Here is a 20,700-nt window from a genome sequence, read left to right on the forward strand (position 1 = left end):
AACTAAAAGGATTGCCCCGGCGATCGATAAAGATAGACAGCCTCCTTGGGAGACGAGTCTCAAAAAGTGACAGTTTCAGTTTCAAAAGTAGCGCCACCGACACAAACAGAATGCAGAGTCTGCAAAGAAACCGGGCGTCTGTCTCTACAAAGTTCCTCTGGTGTTTAATCATGAATCCTGTGATGTGAATCCGCCAGCAGCGGTGCAGAGGCCATTATCAGGCCAAGCTGCAATTACTTCTGCAAGCGAATGGAGAGCATGCTACATCACCAGTCGGGCTTGACCTCGGGAGTGAACAAAGAGGATGCAAGATTGATTAGCAATAAATGCGAAGCTGGGAAAGCAACATTTTCATTAAAAACTTCTTCAGCAGCAGAATAAAAAAGCTACACCTGCTCAGACTACATTTTTTCTTAATTTGGGAATTAAGATTATCTGAACATGAGGCCTGAATGAAACGATACGCAGACCCCCCCCCTACACTCCCCCGTGGACATTTAAAAACCCCTTTGCTTTGCGCTGATTCACAGTTGCTTTTCTGGCAGTGAGGAAATCCTTTCTGAAAGTGATTCAGTGCGAGAGATAAGGAGCAAAATCTAAAATTCTTTCTCATTGCAAGAACCTATTTCAGTCAGACAGCTCCGGTTTCAAATGATGTATTGCCGCAGCAGAATGCAGTCAGAGTTTTGTGTCTAGGCTCTGAGCTCATCACTCCCCACAAATACCCAACATATAGAAACTGGGGAGCGATACGTAAATATCCACCCCGGATCTTAAAGGGGGGATGACGCGGTGGTTGGAGGGGCCAAAACACCAGGCAGGGCCACAGCAGGACTGACACGACGGGCAGTTTTATAGCTTAAATAAGCCAAGGTGTGAGGCATTTCTCCCATTATCAGCCTTTAAATGTACTTCATATGAAGATGTTTTCCCTTACTGGTCTCTGCCATCTACTGAAACACATGTGGTTCTGTTTTAATGAATCAAGCTGTTCACATAGTCTGAATAAAGCCTTATGTTTTACACGCGTTATTTGCAAGTCTAACACAACCTGCAGAGGTGTGTTAGACTTGCACTATCTTCCTTCGTTCTATTTAAGCGCATAATTAGAGCGATTGTGTATTGGGTTTCGAGTTCTGCCAAAACATCAGTGACCTACTCTCGGTGTTGCGCCTAAATTTGTTCTGTGTAATGCGTCTGGTTTTTCTTTTTTGTTTTGCTACGGGCCTGCGTAGACATCGTGTAACACAAATCAAATGGATATTTTCCAGACTTAAAGCACTGTTGGGTTTGAATTACCTCTTTAGTGTGACAAAACATCAAAACACAAGAGGGAATTTCACTCTAAAGAGTCCACTGGAAGACAACCGCATAAATCTGACAAACTCTGGCGGCTGAAACGGTGAGTCAGCGTAAAGCTGAGTGAGGCCTAGAGTTTGACCCTCATCGCAGTGCTGAAACTGAACATGGCGTTAAATTCAAGTTCTCCTGTAATCCCAGTAGATCAAGTGATTTTAATGTCATCCCACATCAGCCGATGGATGCACTCTATTTACATACAGAGCACAGGAGCCCAACCCAGGAGCCCTCGCAGGCCGAAGATGAGACACCAGAAGAGTCTCAGAATGCCAACAAAAAGAAAGAAAACATCAAGAATCCCACTGAAGTTAAGGCGTTCATCGCAACAGGTGATTCACATGTTCCACATCCAATATTTAGTGACCGACCAGCTAATGAAAAATTGTCTGGGATTAAACTGGACCATGGTATATGGCTGCTGTATACCTGCAAGCCACTTTGCAACCCACCTTAACCCTTTAAAGCCGGCCGGAGTGGACACGCTCCGTTTTGCGTAACTATTTTTAAATCCCGGCAGCACTGCAAACACGTAAGCTAGCGCAATAATTTTTTTTGCATATGAAACCGGAGGAGTTGTACTTACATCTTATGCCATCAGCTTGTCCTCGGTCACAGTTTCCTTCCACATATAGCTTTGCAAAAACTGCATAAAAAGCACTTGCAGCAACAAAAACATAATATTCCAGAAACACGCTTTGCTGATCCGATCAGCTGTTTGTATCACTTCCTACGTCCATCAGCGCGAACTATCACATGTCCTCCATGACCTGCCCGAAACCGGAAGTGACGTCATTTCACGGAAATGTAGTTTTTTTACCATCAGGACCTTATGAGCCTATACTGGTGTTTTTAAAAGTTATGTTTGACTTTATGACTTTCTGTGTCGTTTCTGGGATGCTTAGGACTCATATTGCACTGCTGGAAATAGTTTATTTTGATGCATATGCTGTTTTTTTTGCAAATTTGCATTATAATATTTATTTTCGTTTTTCCTGCAGTATATAAATATTGGTGTATTTCAAAAATAAAACTATGAAGACACTTAAAATAAATTTCCTGTGGTGGGAAACTATTTTGTGCAACTTTTTTGTATTTACAGTTTTTAGGGATAAGCCTCTTAAATTTCTCTAACTAGAAATATATGTTAATAAAAACAAAAACGATTTTACATTTTTTTGTAGTTTATTGCACTTTTTTTTTGCAATTTATGTTATGCACTTAATGCATATATATCATTAAAATTTGGGCTATAATGGTTGTATTGATGTATAGCAACTTGAAATGCTCCCAAAAATGGCACTACAACATGTAAAAATATAATATAAGCTCTGGCGGACTTGGTTCTATGGTTGGTCTTAAAGGGTTAATCAACGTCATTGGTGTCTGCTATATTCTGTGCTTTTCATGAGTGCGAGTGGCAGAGCATAGCGGTTCAGACTGGAGCCACATTAGGCAGGGGTGTCTACAGGCCCAGTATAAAGAAGAGCAACGTATTGAAAGAACTGGCATGTCAGGACATATGGACACGAGATTATTGTTTTAAGATAGAATTCTTAAATTCTTAAATAATAGCAGCAGTAGCGCTGCTGGCTGCCAGGCTCTGATACATCAAGTAGATAAATGCGGCTGGTGTCTGACAGATTTCTTCCAGAGTCAAATCAAATCCACTTTTCAATACAGAAAAAAAGCTCAGCTTTTCTTTCTCCTAGAGTCCAGTCGTTGTTGTTGAGAAATAAAGTGTGCAACTGCATAAATAAAAGGATGCAGGGATCAAATTATTTTTACCACTGTGCATAACCGCTGAATCGTTCTGTCTAATAAAGTGCCGGCAGGAACCAAAGTGCATTCTCACCATCTCTTCACACCTGTGCCAGATAATAAATATGAGTGAACTCAGTTCAGCGGCGAGCTTAAACCCACTACTCGCCATTTACAGCCCTGCCGCGAGTCAGTTCTCTGACTATGGACCTTGATGGTGAACGAAACATCGTGCGCCTGAATCTGTCTATGCGGCACAGATAAAGAGGGAAGCAGAACATGAAACATCAGCACAGCGCTGATGTTAAACAGGCTCAACAATGCTGTGCTTCATTCTGGGAAAAATGCCACACAGTGAGATAATAACCAACTATTTCTAAAGTTTCGTGCGCTGACAGCCAACGTCTGAGGGGTCGCGCTAATTAAGCAGTGAATGATTCAACTTGGGGGAAAAAAACTCGTCAAATACATGGATGGTAACAAGAGCAGCTGCTGCATCTGCGGCCATGGCTACGGTTGAATATTCTACTGAGCATGACAGTGATTTGAACGGTCACATCAAAGCAATGGTTCGCGCTCAGCGAGGGAAAAGGAAGACACAATGTACTGGGACTGCTGTCTATAGTTTTCCCCTGGGTCAGTAATATCAGAGTAAAGGCTAAAGCTCAGCCACGGCCCCGGGTTACAAACACAACGTGAAATATGAGCACGAGCAGTGCTGCGTCTCGGAGAGGCGCTGGATCCACATGCTTAAGTACAGTACGCGAGACAAAGCGTGAGGGGAGGGGTGCGGGAGGCTTGCTCCTGAACACAACATAGTCTTATCATAACAAATGACCTTCACACAGCTCGGGCCCAGAGGCTGAAGGAAACACTGAGAAACGAAGCCTTTTGAGAATTAGAGAAGAGACACCACATTATAGAGCCACATTACAACGCTGCTATCAAACCCAGTTTGGTTTATTTACAATGCCGCCGTGCCCGGTGGCTAAAGTTGATTTTCTTTGTACTAATGGGAATAAACCCCAAACAAATCAATTTTCCTTGAGCGCCTCATCCTGGCAGCCAGTAGCAACAGATACCCAATGTGGCTGCACGTTCAGAGATCAAAGGGATGACGCAAAAAAGGCAAGGGCAAATCAAAGACACAATTCAAAGCAGTTTCTTTTCCCCCCATGGTCAGCTTGGATACATACATATACATTAGGGGTGCAACGATACACAAAATTCACGGTTCGATATTTTTTCGATACAAAAAAAAAATGTTCATGCCTTTTTAATTTGTCATTTATTAAAATTATAAATATATATTTTAACTCAAAAGTACAGTTTTTAAATTTAATGTTGCTGAAACAACAAAGTAATAAAAAAAATTAATCTGATCGAGGAATCCCTCATCTTTGGAAAAGAGAGTTTATTACAGAGAAATGGCTCTTTCAAAATAAAAGCTCTACTATACGCTTCTTCTGGGCTATATTCTCAGCAGCATATTAAACATATCAGGTCCCCATAAGGAGAATCCTGTGCTAACAGCTGTCTAAATGACTCGGGTAAAGTTTGTAGCATGTGTGCTTGTTGTTTTTGTCTGCTTCCACTTGTCTTTGCACTAGGATGATGTCGTTGTAAATGTGCAGTCATATTCGTTGTGTTCCCACTAGTGCTGTCAGCGTTAATCTGAAATGACGTTAACGCCATAACGCGGCAAATCTCCGTTAACGACCTACCGCGGATCGCCCCGTGCGTGGGGCTGGATGGCGTCAACACGTTAACGAGCTAACTGCGCTAACACACTAGCTCCCACCCATGTAATTGAGCATTGCGTGGCACATCCAACATACTGTTTTACTTTAGTCCATGACTCGCTTACCTTCAGGGTCATACGTCACATGAAAACCAAAATAGTTCCAAACGCCAGATCTGAATGAGGGTGGGGGAGGTTCAATTTGCCATGTTGCAAGGAGAGCTTAACTTCTGTCTCGCTAGCTTGCCCTGCACTCAGTGAATCTGCGTTCGACTACTCCGCCTAGGCTGCACTGTCGAGCGCAGATCCACTGAGCGCTCAACACAGACAGCATCGTCAGAAGGAAAGTTGATAAAATAAATTAAAAATTTTATATTGTTCATACATATGCGTACCGAACCGAAAGCACTTTCTGCCACTTTCTGAGCCACTTCTCTCATATCTATATCTATATCTATATATATATATATATATATATCTATATATTAGGGGTGCAACGATATTCGTATCGATATTGAACCGTTCGATACAGTGCTTTCGGTTCGGTACGCATATGTATCGAACAATACAACATTTGTAATTTATTTTATCAATTTTCCTTCTGACGATGCTGTCTGTGTTGAGCGCTCAGTGAATCTGTGTTCGACTACTCCGCCTGGGCTGCACTGTCCAGCGCAGATCCACTGAGCGCTCCACACAGACAGCATAGTCAGAAGGAAGAGCGCAGGGCAAGCTAGCGAGACAGAAGTTAAGCTCTCCTTACAACATGGACCTCCCCCACCCTCATTCAGATCTGGCGTTTGGAATTATTTTGGTTTTCATGTGACGTATGACCCTGAAGGTAAGCGAGTCATGGACTAAAGTAAAACAGTATGTTGGATGTGCCACGCAATGCTCAATTACATTGGTGTGAACTAGTGTGTTAGCGCAGTTAGCTCGTTAACGTGTTGGCCGTCTAGCCCCATGCACGGGGCGATCGGCGGTAGCTCGTTAACGGAGATTTGCCGTGTTGTGGCGCTAAGGTCATTTCAACGAGATTAACCTGAAAGCACTAGTGGGAACACAACGAATATGACTGCACATTTACGCTGACATCATCCTAGTGCAAAGACAAAAACAACAAGCATGCTACTAACTTTAGCCGAGTCATTTAGACAGCTGTTAGCACATGATTCTCCTTATGCTGCTGAGAATATAGCCCAGAAGAAGCGGATAGTATAGCTTTTATTTTGGAAAGAGCCATTTCTCTGTAATAAACTCTCTTTTCCAAAGATGAGTGATTCCTCAATCAGATACAGGGCTTGCAATATCGCTAGCCCGACGTCCTGGAGCTAGCGATTTTTTCAGTCGGGCTACCAAAATCTATCTCTGCCCTGCCCGTCGGGCTATTGTAGGAAGGAAAAATATATGTCAATGCTTTTGCATTCTTTCAGAAATGTAGCTGGGTAATTATGTCATTGGCATCGGTGAGCCACTGTCAATATGTGACATATTGAAGTCGCGTTTGAATTTGCGCTTGTTTTTTGCTTTCACTTTGCAATGACAGCACTGATCTGTGAGTGATGATAATTTGTGCACCAATTCCTCTGACATCGTCTTATTAATCGTTAGCTTACTATGCAAACATGACAAGTGAAATCTCCCGCAGCTTAAACATGTGAGAGGTTGATCGCGCAGAGATTCGCTGAGCTTATGTGAGTGCCTGTGTAAAAGCATTTCAGTTCTGCTGAGCCAAATAAGACAGGTCAGGGTGAAGAAGTGACAGCCAAAGAAAAGCTCACCACAAAACGGAGAAGTTATGACAAATCAGACTATAAGGCAAAAAGAAAGTGCAGCTTTATGGTTTCATGGACAAAATAATTTCTGTGGCTGCAATATGACGAGCTAAATAACCAGGGCTGCACATAAGTGGTCCGCAGGTGCGCATTCGCTGTCAAAATAAAAAAACACGCACAAGGGTTAGGGTTAAATTTAAAAACTGTACTTTTGAGTTAAAATATATATTTATAATTTTAATAAATGACAAATTAAAAATGCATGAACATTTTTTTTGTATCGAAAAAATATCGAACCGTGACACCAAAGTATCGAACCGAACCGTGAATTTTGTGTATCGTTGCACCCCTACTATATATATCTATATATCTATATCTATATAGATATATATATAGAGAGAGATATATTTGAGAGAAGTGGCTGAGAAAGTGGCAGAAATCACAGGTCGCACAAACTGCTATCTCTTCTATCTCACTGGTTCCCATCGCCCTCGTACCAAAACAAGATAGTCATCTCGACGGTGGAAGCTTCGCCTATTGACGGCTGCCCGATGTGTGCGTTATCATGTCCGATCTAGGCTTTGACAGGCTGACAAGGGAGAGGCTTGTATTACAAGTGGGAATCAATGGCACCAGGCCATATCCCTATCAATAGTCTGCCACAACTCTTTTTGCTTCTGCTCTGTGACAGATAAGATGCTTTATCCAGGAAAAAAAAGCACAGCACAGAAGCATGTTATAAATATCACACAGCGGTGAACCTGGTCTGATATTCCATGAGTTTGTCTTCATTAGTAATCAAACTGCTGGAGAAGGAAAGCAAAAACAAATAGCACTAAAATATAGTTTACAAACGTCAGTGAAATGAGCTCTGAGAACAGAAGTCACATGCTAAATGGTTTGCTAGATCTAATATTGATATTTCAAATGAGCACCCTTGGTGGGCCTTTCTTAGTGCCCCCCTACAGTCAGCACATTTTTTCTTCTTCCCAAGTGTATGGAGAAATGGATAGGAGGCAAGAGGAGAGCAGAGGTGGGGAACAGCTGGAAAGGTAGAGGGAAAAAAGGAAAGAAAATTCATTTAATTTGTTCCCCGTTACTGCGGCGGGCTGGTTTCAGCAGAATGGGTTATGTGCCGAGTATTTCTCTTTTTCTCAAGGACCTGCCTTTGTACACAGAGCAGTGAGCGTTGCTGGCTCACAGCAAACTCTAATTGCCCTGAGGCCATAGGCAGCCACTTTCAAACAGGGTCATTCATCTTCCCATGAAAAGGAAATGGTCTTTGGCCCCGATCCTTAATCACCCCCCTGGTGCAGCGCGCAAGGTCATCAGGGAAGCCCTGTGACAAACATGCTCGCCCGCATGCATGTATGCAGACAAATGCGGAAACAAAGCCGCCGGAAGGCAGAGGGTGGGCACGAGAGAGGAAGGGGCAGAAGATCTGAGGTGAGCGGGCAGGATGCGTGGAGAAATTTCTCCTCTCTATGCAAGTCCCTGCCGTCCTCAGGTGAAATTGTAGCAGCGATTTTGGGTCAGAGTTACGGTTTGTGTTACCAATTGTGGTTCTCAGTTCAAAGTGGAAGTGAGGAATTCGTGTGGATGCGGTGTCGAGCTTCGCTGAAAGCTGTGACCGAAGAAAAAAGCTGGGAGAAGATGAGAGTGTGTGCATGTGTGTGAGTGGAGTCAGGACAGAAATGGGAAAGGCTTCATTTTATCGAGGTTCACGAGACACTGGGACCGCTCAACAGAACTAACTTCAAACCAGGTTGTGTTGCATAATGCACAGTTAAAACAAGATCACTTTGTCTTTTTTCAAAGTAAGTTAATTAATTTAAGCCCTCAGTTATTCCCTGACACTCACTGTTGACTTGAATTTAATATTTCAGCAATTTTATTTATACAGCACCAAATCACAACAGCAGCTGCCTCAACGTGCTTTATGTTGCAATGATACAGAGGAACATCCCAACTATGAGAAGACCCCCTATGAGCAAATACTCGGTGACAGTGGGAAGGAAAAACTCCCTTCTAACAGGAAGAAACTTGCAGCAGAACCAGGCTGGGGAGGAGCAGCCATCTGCTGCGACCCGTAGGGGCGAGGGAGACAGGACAAGAGGCGCTCTGTGGGAGAGAGCCAGAGGTGAATAATAACTAATGATTAAATGCACGTGTAAGCACACAGAGAGTGAAGGAGAAACACTGTGCATCATGGGAAACTCCAGCAGCCTAGGCCTTTTACTGCGTAGCTAACGGAGGGTTCAGGCTCACCTCATCCAGGCAGTAAATTTCCTTGACGAGTTTTTACTTGAGGTTTTTATGAATCTGGACGGTTATTCCACGACCACTTGTTGACTGCCTGGTTTATAAAATACCAGAAAATTGCTAACAATGCTCATCACATCATCATCAGCGTTCATCATTTCCCAGAACCCAAGCTGACTTATTTATTTCTGCTTATGAATGAAAAAAGAAGACTCTCTGCTTGTTAATAATGAAAGTACTGAGGTTCATTTTAAAATAAAAGCCTGTTTATTAAAACATGGATCAACCGGAGTTCTCTGCTCTGCGATGACAACTCGGGCCATGTCCTCGAGGAACAGCTGCTTGTGTTTTATCAAGACTGTTGCAGCACTCTTCTTATTTCTTTCTGATCATTAACTCAAAAACAGCAAATTTACTGTTAAACCCCCGAAACACAACACAAAGTCTCCACTTTGCATTTTTCATTTTCCAGCTACCAAACTGGTTATCGCACTTGTTGCCAATCAATTAATTTAGTACATTTTAAGTCCACATTAATCACACCGGGCTTGAATCCAGGATGACGTGATTACGACAGCTCTGCAGCGAGATCATTTAAAAGAGGAGCAAACATCTGTTCTTGTCTCGAGTTCTGTGTTCACTGTCGGAATTTCAAGTGCCGCCAAATGTTCGCCATTTTTAATGGAAGCGCGTTGCTTCATTCTTTTGCCTAATTTTATTCTCCGCACATGCATTTTTAAGTTTAACACTTGCTGCTGTGCAGAATATCCTTCTAACGTCTCTGCCTTCATTGTGTATTGATGCGGTCTTGATGTCCTCTTGGGCTCCGTCTTATTAAATCATGAATATACGTATTTTAACGAGGCTCGCAGTAAATCTAATCACATTACTGAGAAATTTAATTCTGGATGAGTCTTCTTAATCCAGGCTTTTCACAGTGATCTGCAACTTCCGTTTCATCCTGTGCAAAACACCAGTGAGTTTAACAGCTTAAGACCTCTATAACATTATAGCTGTACTGGTGTCTCACGAGTCTCATATCATCCCAAAGCATGACTGGCTAAAGCTTGGTAGGCTTGTATTTTCAGCTTTATAAGAAAAACTCAGCTGACCTCATCAGCTGGAAGAAAACACTCAATAAGTAGGACGACGCCTTCAGCTGAGAAGGTGTGGAGCAGCTGGTGCGGGACTTTGCTCTTTCGTCTTGTCGACTACATTTTGGTCTCCTCTTTCATTTCATTACAGTACTTTTCAAAGTCAGAGGCTTTTATGACTTCACAGCTGTAAATCAATGGAGGCATCATGTAATGGCTGTTGCCGGCAGTTTATGACGTCCCGTATTAGCCCGCGATCCCTTTTGGTTTCAGTACTTAATGAGCACAAACCAAATTAAGCGTTTGATTTTGCCCCGTTTTTGAAGATGAAAGTTGAAACATAATCACTAACCAACAGAGAAATTACTCCAAATATTCTGTACGTCGGAGCCCTCTCACAGTGTCGTATACATGCTCGCACACACGTAAGGATGACTACCCGTCCTTATAATTATCCCCGACTCGCTACTATTAAAAGCAACAGGTTTGGTTGGACTTTGCACAGACTCTCGGTGGTCACAGAGGAGAAATATCGCTGGGCTTTGCTAACAGCTCAGCTGAGCAATGAAACAGAACACATTATTGCTCCGCAACATCAAAGGCTTTGTCTGTGTGATACATATTTAATTAAATCCTACTGCCGCTCACAGACACACGGTGGTATCTGCACGCACAGATACAGCAGTGCTGCGTATATACATCTAGTCTCTCTCTCCGTCGTTCGCAGACATAAACTCCAGAGCGTATCACAGGCTGGCTGCAAATGTAGTCACACTGCAGCAGTGTGTGTAGATCCTTTATTCCTGGGAATAAAGTTACCAGGCCTGTGAATACGCCTGTAACTTAAGCCTTAACTGCACCTGAAAAAAATGGTGTTGCTATAGTAACACTTAAAAAAAAATACATGCAATAACCAGTGTCTGTTTTGTGTTTAATAAAATATCTCTTTGACCTTTCTTATTGTAAAGACAGAAGGCGGCGTTTTAACAGGAAAGTGGGACCTTCATGAATATAAAGTTAAACTTTTAGAATAGTTTTGTTCCCAGAACTGTTGTGCTGAGAAAAAGTTAATTAAAAGCCACAAAGAGTGCAGCGTGGGATCTCACAGCAACCTCGCAGTTTTAAAAAAAGGGCTTAAAAAGCAGGATTTAATACCGAGTGCTCCATCGTGACCATTCAAGCACGCTGGGAGAGATGACCGTAATAAGAAGGAGAATATGGATTTGTGATGTTATGCTTGGAATAACTATTCAAGATGACTCAGGCATCTGTAACCGATCATCCTTTGCCTAAAACGATTGGTTAAAGTTATCTGTCAGGACAAACATAGACTAAAGAAGACTGTCCCCACGTGCCTGTGAGGAAAGCAAGAGTAGAGTGGTTGGACCCCGAATCAGTTATGACAGATATGACTCTGATTAAGTCAGAAACAGAATGAATGGAGCCGGCATGGAGGTGGGCTGGACAGCAACTTACAGAAGAGCAGCAGCGGTTGGGAGGCTGGGTCCTCTGAGCTTCTCCCTTATTTCCCAAACTGTCCCCACAGCCGATAGATCTGCATGTTTGATGTGGCACCAATTTTACGCCCTATTCCCTTTGTGATGAAAGCCTCCCATTTATCCAGGTTTGGGACTGGCACCAGGAGTACGCTAGCTTATGAACCAACCAAAGCTGGGTTCTGTGTCCCCTCTCTGGTCTCAAACTGTGGATCTATTTCCGTACAAACCCAATGTGTTAGCAATGGCATTATATCAACATAGGCAGGCTAAAGCAGCTTAAATAAGACACGCCGCAAGTGTTTTATTGTGCAGATGTGCAGGCGGCTATCAGCTGAGCTAAGATCAGTTGATCTTATGCAGCTGTGGCTGAGCTTGACATCATGGCCTGCTTAAATTAGCACTATGGTTGACTAGTGGTTTGCGTATTTGATCATTAACATTCACACACTCAGTAAAAAGAAAGCTTCTTTGGCCTCATAAACATGAAACAGTTTCAGTTGGGTGGTGTCACATTCTTGTCACATTCTTGCTTCAGTTGTAAGTTAAAGTTTTTAGTTGGACATGTGTATCATGTTTTAACCAGTCAGCCATCTCCGGAGGAGCACAGCATGCGGTGAGCCCGTACACCAGCCAGCGCATGTGCTAGATGTCCTGCAGAAACAAACTGCACAACACGTGTGTGTTTGTGTGGGTGTGTAGCTGCTATGTGTCTCTTTTTTTTGTTTGCCTCTTGGTGTGTGAGTGCCCTGCTGTGACACACACACACACACACACACACACACACACATTCCCGGGGGATCCAGATAAGATGTGTTATGAGGCATGGGGGACATCCATTACAAAACCTCCCATGGTCCAAAACCCCTGGAGCTAGCTGCTGGTTCTCACACACTGAAAGACAAACTACCTTGAATGCAAACATACACACACACTTGCTCACAAAGAGACAAAAGAAAAAGAAACACAAGATCTGTGGACATAAAACAAATATATTCACACAGAGAGATCTAATAGAAACAGTCTTATGTAGGTGACAAGCACCGAGGGAATTACAGCCGCATGTTGGAAACAAATTCCAGTGACAGAAAAGACAGACAGTCCATGACAGTGCTGAAATGAGGTGGTCATGTTGGTGGTAGGGGGGCATATTTGGTGGCACATGATGAAAAATCTTTGACAGCTTTGCTTCAGTGTTTTGACAGTGGATGTGGCCACAGCAGGCCTGAGTGATGTTTTTTATGTGTGCACAGACTTATGCAAATTACAGCAGCTTAATTTGCTTGTGCACGCTGGAAATGTGAGAGACAAAGATTAAGAGATCCTTGTACAAACTCTCTGAGTGTGGGTCTGTGTGTAAGTGTCAGTGTGTGCCTGCCTTAATGAAGCCACACGCGCCAGCATGATCCCCATCAGTCTGCTGTCTCCTAATTGGACCTACACCGAGCAACAAGCGGACCTCCAGCATTCATCTCCAAGAATACACAGTGAGCTGCGGTGCTGTGCAGAGTAGCCAGAGATACCGACAAAGAAAAAAAATTGGAAAGGAAGAGAAGGAATAAAGAAAGAAATCCTAGGAACACCTGCCTACTAGTCTGACCTTTACACAATTACTGGCAAGTGTGGGTTGGTGATCACAGAGACTGACCGGAGAAGTGGAGCGCGCCTGCCTGCTCGTGCTCACACCTGCGCTGCTCTCACACATGAGCAGATGAACACGCTCATCAAACATCATCTAGCGGGCTACCATGTGGAGACACCAGCACGCCACGCAGCGTCTTCCTCCCCACCGCTTGAAGAGAGAATAAATCAGTGATTATCATATAACCCCAGGTGTTCAGCAACATCCCTGATGTAGTTTATCGACAGAGAGATGGAAGCAATTTGAGGAGAGCGGTGAGGAAATGTTGCGATGGAGCTTAGCGAGCAAAACTGTACCCAGCAACAGTGTGAGGTGGATCTGGCTCGTGACCTGTGCTGTATGGATTTCTGTCTTCCGTTTAAGGCTCCACCAAAACACCAAAATGAATCAGAAAACATCAGAATCTGTGTCATTCAACGCAGCGTCACTATAATTGTGGCGTGCGTATCTAAACGCATCAATATAGCAACAACTGCTGCATCTCAGCAGAAAAAAGCCCAATTAAACGACAAACAATTTACCTCTCATTTTCTCGTCTCCTGAGCATCGAGCCTGTTGAAGATGATGGACGGGACCAATTGCTAGAACACGGCAACAATGCAAATCACTCTCAGTCTCTCTCCCTCAGCCGTTTTCCCTCATGGTACTGTAGATTGCAGCCTCCCATCCTAATTGTTCCCAAACATCTCACGCCGGCAGCGTGAGTTAATTGGGAACGAGAGAAGTTGATCTCCCATGATAGAAAACCTTGCATTAATGAGTATTCCCAAAACGACTATCCGCATTAAATCGGCAAGCGTGAAATGTATTCTTTGGTCCAACAAAATTCGGCAGAGCTGAAGGACTTTGGTAAAGCCTTAAACTGTGCCTCTGTGTGTTTGTTTTGCGATTCTGCATCGGGAATATTCTAGATTACCAGCAAATGTAAGTGAGAGATGTCTAACCCCTTTTAAGAAAGAACTGGCCATGAAGAACTTGCATCATGGAGAATCATTCTTATGCCCAGCTTCATATGTTCTGTCCACAGTATCTCATAACACTATACAACTCTCCCCCAAACCTAGCATGAAGCCAAACTCAAAAAACTCTGATGCACACACACGGTGCTAATGTAAGTCGTGGCTAATGTAACTTTGGGCCACTACACTCAAGCACAGACTGGCAGCGTGCCGTGGAAGCCTGCTAAACTCACTTCATTCTGAAGTCACACTCCCAGATGATAGTGCCGCTCAAAGTTTTCAATTTTGAGACGCTCCATCTGGAGCTGCAGATGTAGAAGCAGTACCTAACAACTTCCAGCAACCGTGACCTCATGTGTAAAACTGGTGTTCTTCATTAATGAGAAACCAGCTAGCATCCTTGTATCGGACTTTCACGCAGCAGGCTACTACTTTTTATTTTAAGAGGACAAGTTGAAGATAACAGTAGGAGGGGCACACTGTTGCCTAACGTAAACAGTGTAGCAGGATCGTGTAAACAAGACATTATGTAGTTAATATTTGATGTTTGCATTCGTAGACCGTTCCTAACAAGGCAACGAGGAACAAATTGTGATGTATAAAGGTGCTGTAGAGAAAACTATAGACATCACCACCTGAATGTTCATTTCCTATTTTTATGTTGTACACAATGTGCTGGAAGGAGACAGGAGGGTCCAAGGAGCTTGGAAAGAAAAGCGTCTGGACTTCTTTAGGTTGCTTGAAGATGTTTCACCTCTCATCCAAGAAGCTTCTTCAGTTCTACGGTCAAATGGTGGAGAGTCCCACCATTATCCGATTGTTAAGTGATGACGTGACGAATCCTACTTCCGGGTCTAAAGTAGTCTGCGTTTAATATGGCTTTTGTGTTGTTAACATGTTTAATGTTTTGTATTTTCTTCTATTTGATCTCAAAAAGCTCCTAAAACAGTCAGTGATCACTGTTGACCTCCCTCGGCTTTTATTACCACTAATCATTTATTTAAGCTCAGTTTTTAAAACCTTAGGATGTAGCTACAGCCCAGCCCATGCTGCAGTATATGAATGACTAACCTCGTATTGTGGATGGATTATCTCAGTTGTTCTTCTGGCTGAAGTTTGGTCCTTTTACAGCATCCTGCCATGCGATTACATTTGTTCCTGACCACCGAGAACACTCACGTTAACTTTTATCGAGTGGAAAAAAAGTTAGCTTGTTTATATTATGCTAACATAGCTGTGTCGCTAGCGGTCACGTAGCACATCGTTATATACCAGCTAGCCCAACTTCAGTAACCCTACAAACATCACTGCTGTTTAGTTTTCTGTCTTCATTTATGTTGGAAGTGATAGCAGAGCTGTACGTTTTAATTTGTTTCCAAAACCCCGCAGTCAGGACATGCTATATTGCAGGGGTCACCAACCTTTTTGAAAGTGAGAGCTACTTCTTGGGTACCGATTAATGTGAAGGGCTACCAGTTTGACACACACTTCTCAAATAACAAATTTCCTCAGTTTAACTTAATTATGTGTTATCATTAATAATTAATGATATTCATCTATGTACGGACACTAATTATGTTAATTATTTTTCACCATAATTATAAAGAATGCAATTAGGAAACAAGGTAGGAAACATAAATATCAATATGCAACGCTTTATTTCTATATATCTCTGCAAGTATTTACATTTTGAAGTGATCACTTCTACAACATTTTCACTTACCACTAACAAATTTTAACAAATCATGCACTGTTACATACATTATTTTTGTATGTATGTAACATACAAAAAATCAACTTTCAAATTTTACAGAACTTTTCACCAAATTGGCAGCATTTTAAAGCAAATTGTCACATGTTACACTTAATAAACACATTTGTTTTTCAATAATTAAATTAAACTTTGACATGACACTGTAATGTTGCCACTGAGAACATCTAATATGGCTTTCTTTGTCTGTTAGTGGGAAACCTGGCATTGCATGCTGTTCACCAGTGTGTTGTAATCTGGGGTATAACTTGACACTGCAACTCTGAGTGAGTCTTGCAGATGTGCATCGGAGAGGTGTGTTCTGTGTTTGTTCTTGATGAAGTTCATGTCAGAAAAGGCTGATTCACAAAGATAGGTTGAACCAAACAGGCTGGCAACCTTCATAGCTGCTGTGCACACACCACTGTACTTTTCTGTGTCAACAAGGCACCAAAAGTTTGGTGCACCCAGATAGGCTTTGAGGTGGACGTCATTTTGCAATGTTACAATTTCGATTTCCACCTGTCCAGCATCCAAGCTGAACATTGAACTTAGTTGCTCAGCAATGCATGTTGTGTCCACATTCATGAAAGGATTGGAAAAAAATGAGACACATGGCTCAAGCTGATCAAGGTCACAAAACCTGTTCTCAAACTCTTGACCAAGTCGGTTTATGACTTGAGTGTACTTTTCTGCAACTTTGTCAAAAGTCTCAGATGCAGAAGCATTGTCTTTCAGCACCATCTGCACAGAGGGAAAGTGCAGCACCTTTTTTCTCTGTAAATGCACAGAGAAAATGTTCATCTGGGCTTTAAATCCATTTAAAGCACTTATCATGTCAGCAACAGTCTTACCTTTGCCTTGCAGCTCACAGTTCAAATGGTTCAGTTTCCCAGTAATGTCTGTTAAAAACGCAAGGTCAAGTGTCCACTCAGTGTCCTCCAGCAGAGATGTGTCTTCCCCTTTGGATTGCATGAACTCCTTGATTTCACCCAAAAGTGACAAAAAACGAAGCAAAATCCGTCCCCTGCTGAGCCATCGGATTTCCGTATGTAGTAGCAGGTCACCATATTCAGCTGACAGCTCCTCCAATAGCACCTTGAATGTTCTGTGCTGTTTAGCTCTGGAGCGGATGCTGTTTATGATCTTCACGACGGGAGTCATGACGTGCTCGAAGCCGATCACCTTTGCGCATAACGCCTGCTGGTGAATGATGCAGTGGTAATGCATGAAGTTTGGGAACTCTGTGTCACCTTTACAGTGAGCGATGAATCCCGTATGTCGGCCGATCATAGCAGGAGCCCCGTCGGTAGTCACTGATACCAGCTTTTCCAACGGTACCTTTTTCTTCGCGAAAAACTCCTTCACCGCGTTATAGATGTCAACTCCCTTCGTTGTTGTCTTTAGCGGCAGTAGTGTCAGAAGTTCTTCTTTTGTGGAGAAACCATCAAATACCATCCGGATAAAGACCATCAGCTGTGCTGTACTGCTGCTGTCGACGGACTCGTCACACTGGATGCTAAACCAACTGCACTTTGCCAGATCCTGATCCAACTGATCGGCCAAGTTCCCGGACATAGCCGACACTCTTCTAACAATTGTAGTTGCCCCCAGCTGGACATCAGAGAGAGTGGAGATTACATCGTTTCCATATTTCTCGTCTTTAAGCACAGTTTTTGCAATTATCATCATTGCTTCTTTGAAATACTCCCCGTCTAAAAATGCCTTCTTTTTCTTAATCATGAAATGTGTAGCTCTAAATGAGGCTTCGGTTGCTTTTTGAGAGTTTTTCACCGGTCTCGTGAAAAAAGACTGCTGTTTGCTCAAACCTGCCTTTAATTCGCGGGCCTTTTCCGCTCGCAGTGTGCTGCCCTTTGGGTAGTTAGCATGGTAGCTTGTGTGACACGTTCGGAAATGTCTCTCCACGTTGTGCCGCTTTGCCGTTGCCACAGTTGCCCCGCAAATGAGACACACGCATGAATCTTTCACAGTGGTAAAAAAAAAACTCTTCCTCCCATTCACTGTGAAAATTATATGTTTTCTTCCTTTTTTCCGCCATGTTTTCCTCATCTCCTCACCTTTGCCTTTGCTGGTCTTCACGGCAACTGTTTCCGTGGAGACCAGCTAGCACTAAATATTAGATCATGATCTAATATTTAATAATAAACATTTTTTTAATATATTATCTCTAACAAATTAACGCCAATGCAATTGTGATTAAAAAAAATAGCAAGAAAAAATAAAAATAGATGCAGCTTACTGGTAAGTTGTTATGGTGAGCTATTTTTAGAACAGGCCCGCGGGCGACTCATGTGGTCCTTGCGGGCGACCTGGTGCCCGCGGGCACCGTGTTGGTGACCCCTGCTATATTGTATTTAGATAGAAGCTAGCGAGCTAACTCCCTGCTAACTTCTAACTCCGTTAAATGTCATAAATTCCGTTTTCATGGATGCCTGGATGTTAAACTCAATAGTTACACCTGGTAGAGCAGAACGCTGATCATTTTATTAAAGATGAAAGACTTTAGACAGTTTTTCAACTCTCAGTAATGCCATAGTGATCGTTTGATATATGGACCTGCAGCGGAGTTTAGGCCCAGACACGGCTAGTGACGTCAGACTGAACAACCGGATTATGTACTGGAGATGTAACTGCTACTCAGGAAATTATATGAATACTTAAGCTTTAAATGATAAACCTTTCCTTCTTTTCATTTAAAATGTAAAATTCCCAATATATTTTCCGAAACGGAGAACATTACGCGTAAACATAATTGGAGCTGAGATTAAGTGAAATCACATAACACAGTGACAGAGAGCGAGCGAAACATGTCCGTCGTGTCGTTATGTCCCCGCGGAGCTATCATTAATTAACCGTGAGATTGGTTCCCTCCGCGTCCCACCCCCGTCGCTCGTTCTGCTGATCCTGAGCTGTCAGGGGGATTCGCCCTTCTCACCTCAGACAAAGAAACAGGCAGTGTTGGTAAAATGGACAAAACACAGATGTGTGAGAACACACCAGATACAAAAGAAAACACATTTTAGCCTTCACACTTCTCAAGCTCCTGCACACATGTTCTGGTCCAGCTGCCTATAGCTTTCTTTCAGCACTGCAGTACATCACTACTGATAGCTCAAATCCCTCAACTCCCCTATACTACCCAGAGGGGTGGAGAAATCTGCCAAACTGGTACAGGTCCTCTCCTTACCTCTCACACTACGGTATTTGACAACCAACTAGGGAACTGTAAAATTAAAGGCCTTGGCAAATGAAATTCTGTGACATGGCAGCATGAATCAAAGCAGGCCCTGCATTGGGAGCTTGTGGAAGACGAATGAACAAGGTGTGCTCTCAGAAGGAATACAAAAATAAAGTGAAAAGTTAGTGAGGGCAAAAAACCTCCTAAAAAAAACCCTACAAATATTATAATCTTAAGGAAGCAAAGTGCATCATCTGGTATCCGACAGCTGCATCCTGGTTATTGACTAAAGAGGTATCGGTTCATCATTTCACCTTGAAAAGGAGAGTGCTTTGTATAAAAGCTCTTTCAAAACACACACTTTATTGACTTCCTTTGATATTAATAGCCTGTGACACAAAATGCCATTTTCCCAGCGAAGCCACGTTACTTCTTATCTGATGTGACCTTGTTGATGGTGCCAGACACGGTGCTGTAACGTATCTCAGCTCGGGCATCATTGCAGATTACCGATGCCACACAGCCAGAATGAGTATGTACTGCTTTGCCTTTGTTCCAGATCTTCAAACCTCACATATGAAGGCTATGTCAGTCCCAATCACAGGACTCCCTCGCAGTGGCCTCCTCCACACCGCTCTGATACAGACGTACAAGTGACAGCACCGACTCGAAGGGCCATCATCGCTGCAAGGCAAGCTATCTGTCGTTGAGGTGAAGAGGCTGATAACAGTGGTCCCTGTCCGTCATACAACAAGCAACCCCAACTCCATCTCACCCTCGAGGGAGACTTACTGCTTTAATGTGGACAATGAATGGTTCAATTTGTCCTGTGCGCGTCAAAGGACTGGCTCGGTGATTACTTTCTTGGCACAGTAGTGACAATCATTGGCTTGGTCAGGACGTATTGGGAGAAAGGCCTCCGTCAGGCCGGAATAGGATGAGTGACAGTGAGAGACGGAAAAAGGAGAAAAGGGAGAGACAGGTAGAGAAAGGGAGCGGCGGCGAGGCCGGCTTTGCACGCCTCAGTGAACAGCGGCATTCAATCCTTCATAGGATGAGAGATACAGTATCCTGACCTTGACTGATCGAGGAGAGAAACAAACCTACAATCCATCCATGCAAAGTCACAAAGAAGACACAGAAACGCTGTTAAGTGCAGAAAAGGGACATTTTTTGTCACATTTTTAGCTCTGGTCATATCGGAAACACTGAACCCACAGACACCTGTGCCACATGTGTCCAACGGTGTAAGATTCCTAGCATTAGTTTGACACGGTGGGAAACACAGTAGGCTTTGTCACTTTCTTGCTGACAGTTAAATGAGAAAATCAACACCACTCTCATGTCCGGAGAGGCCACTCTAAAGACTGTTTGCTCAGCTTATGTAGCAATAAGACTTGAACCTTATTTGGCTAGGTAATCAACTCCAGACCCTTTAAAGCTCTCTAATTACAGCGGTGCACGATTATTGCATGTACTGCATTAGCTGACTTGAACAAAATATTATTTTAAGAGTGACTTAAATCATTTTTCGAGAGAGAATTTTGAAACCAAGTGAGTTTATTCAGTGCGTCTCCATCCTTGAGTGTCAAACACTGTCAGATGCTGCTGTCACTGCAGAGAAACGCACAAAGGTTTCCTTGGAGGGCGCTCTCTGCACCGGGG

At 43.1% G+C, this 20,700-nt stretch overlaps 1 protein-coding gene across 21 annotated transcripts in view; it reads right to left on the reverse strand.

Annotated features, from left to right (window-relative positions):
• Positions 1-20,700, reverse strand: part of nrxn3b (neurexin 3b) — a 328,662-nt gene that overhangs the window by 18,435 nt on the left and 289,527 nt on the right. The window lies entirely within an intron of this gene.

Source organism: Maylandia zebra, linkage group LG15 (genome assembly GCF_041146795.1).
Source record: "Maylandia zebra isolate NMK-2024a linkage group LG15, Mzebra_GT3a, whole genome shotgun sequence".
NCBI lineage: Eukaryota > Metazoa > Chordata > Actinopteri > Cichliformes > Cichlidae > Maylandia > Maylandia zebra.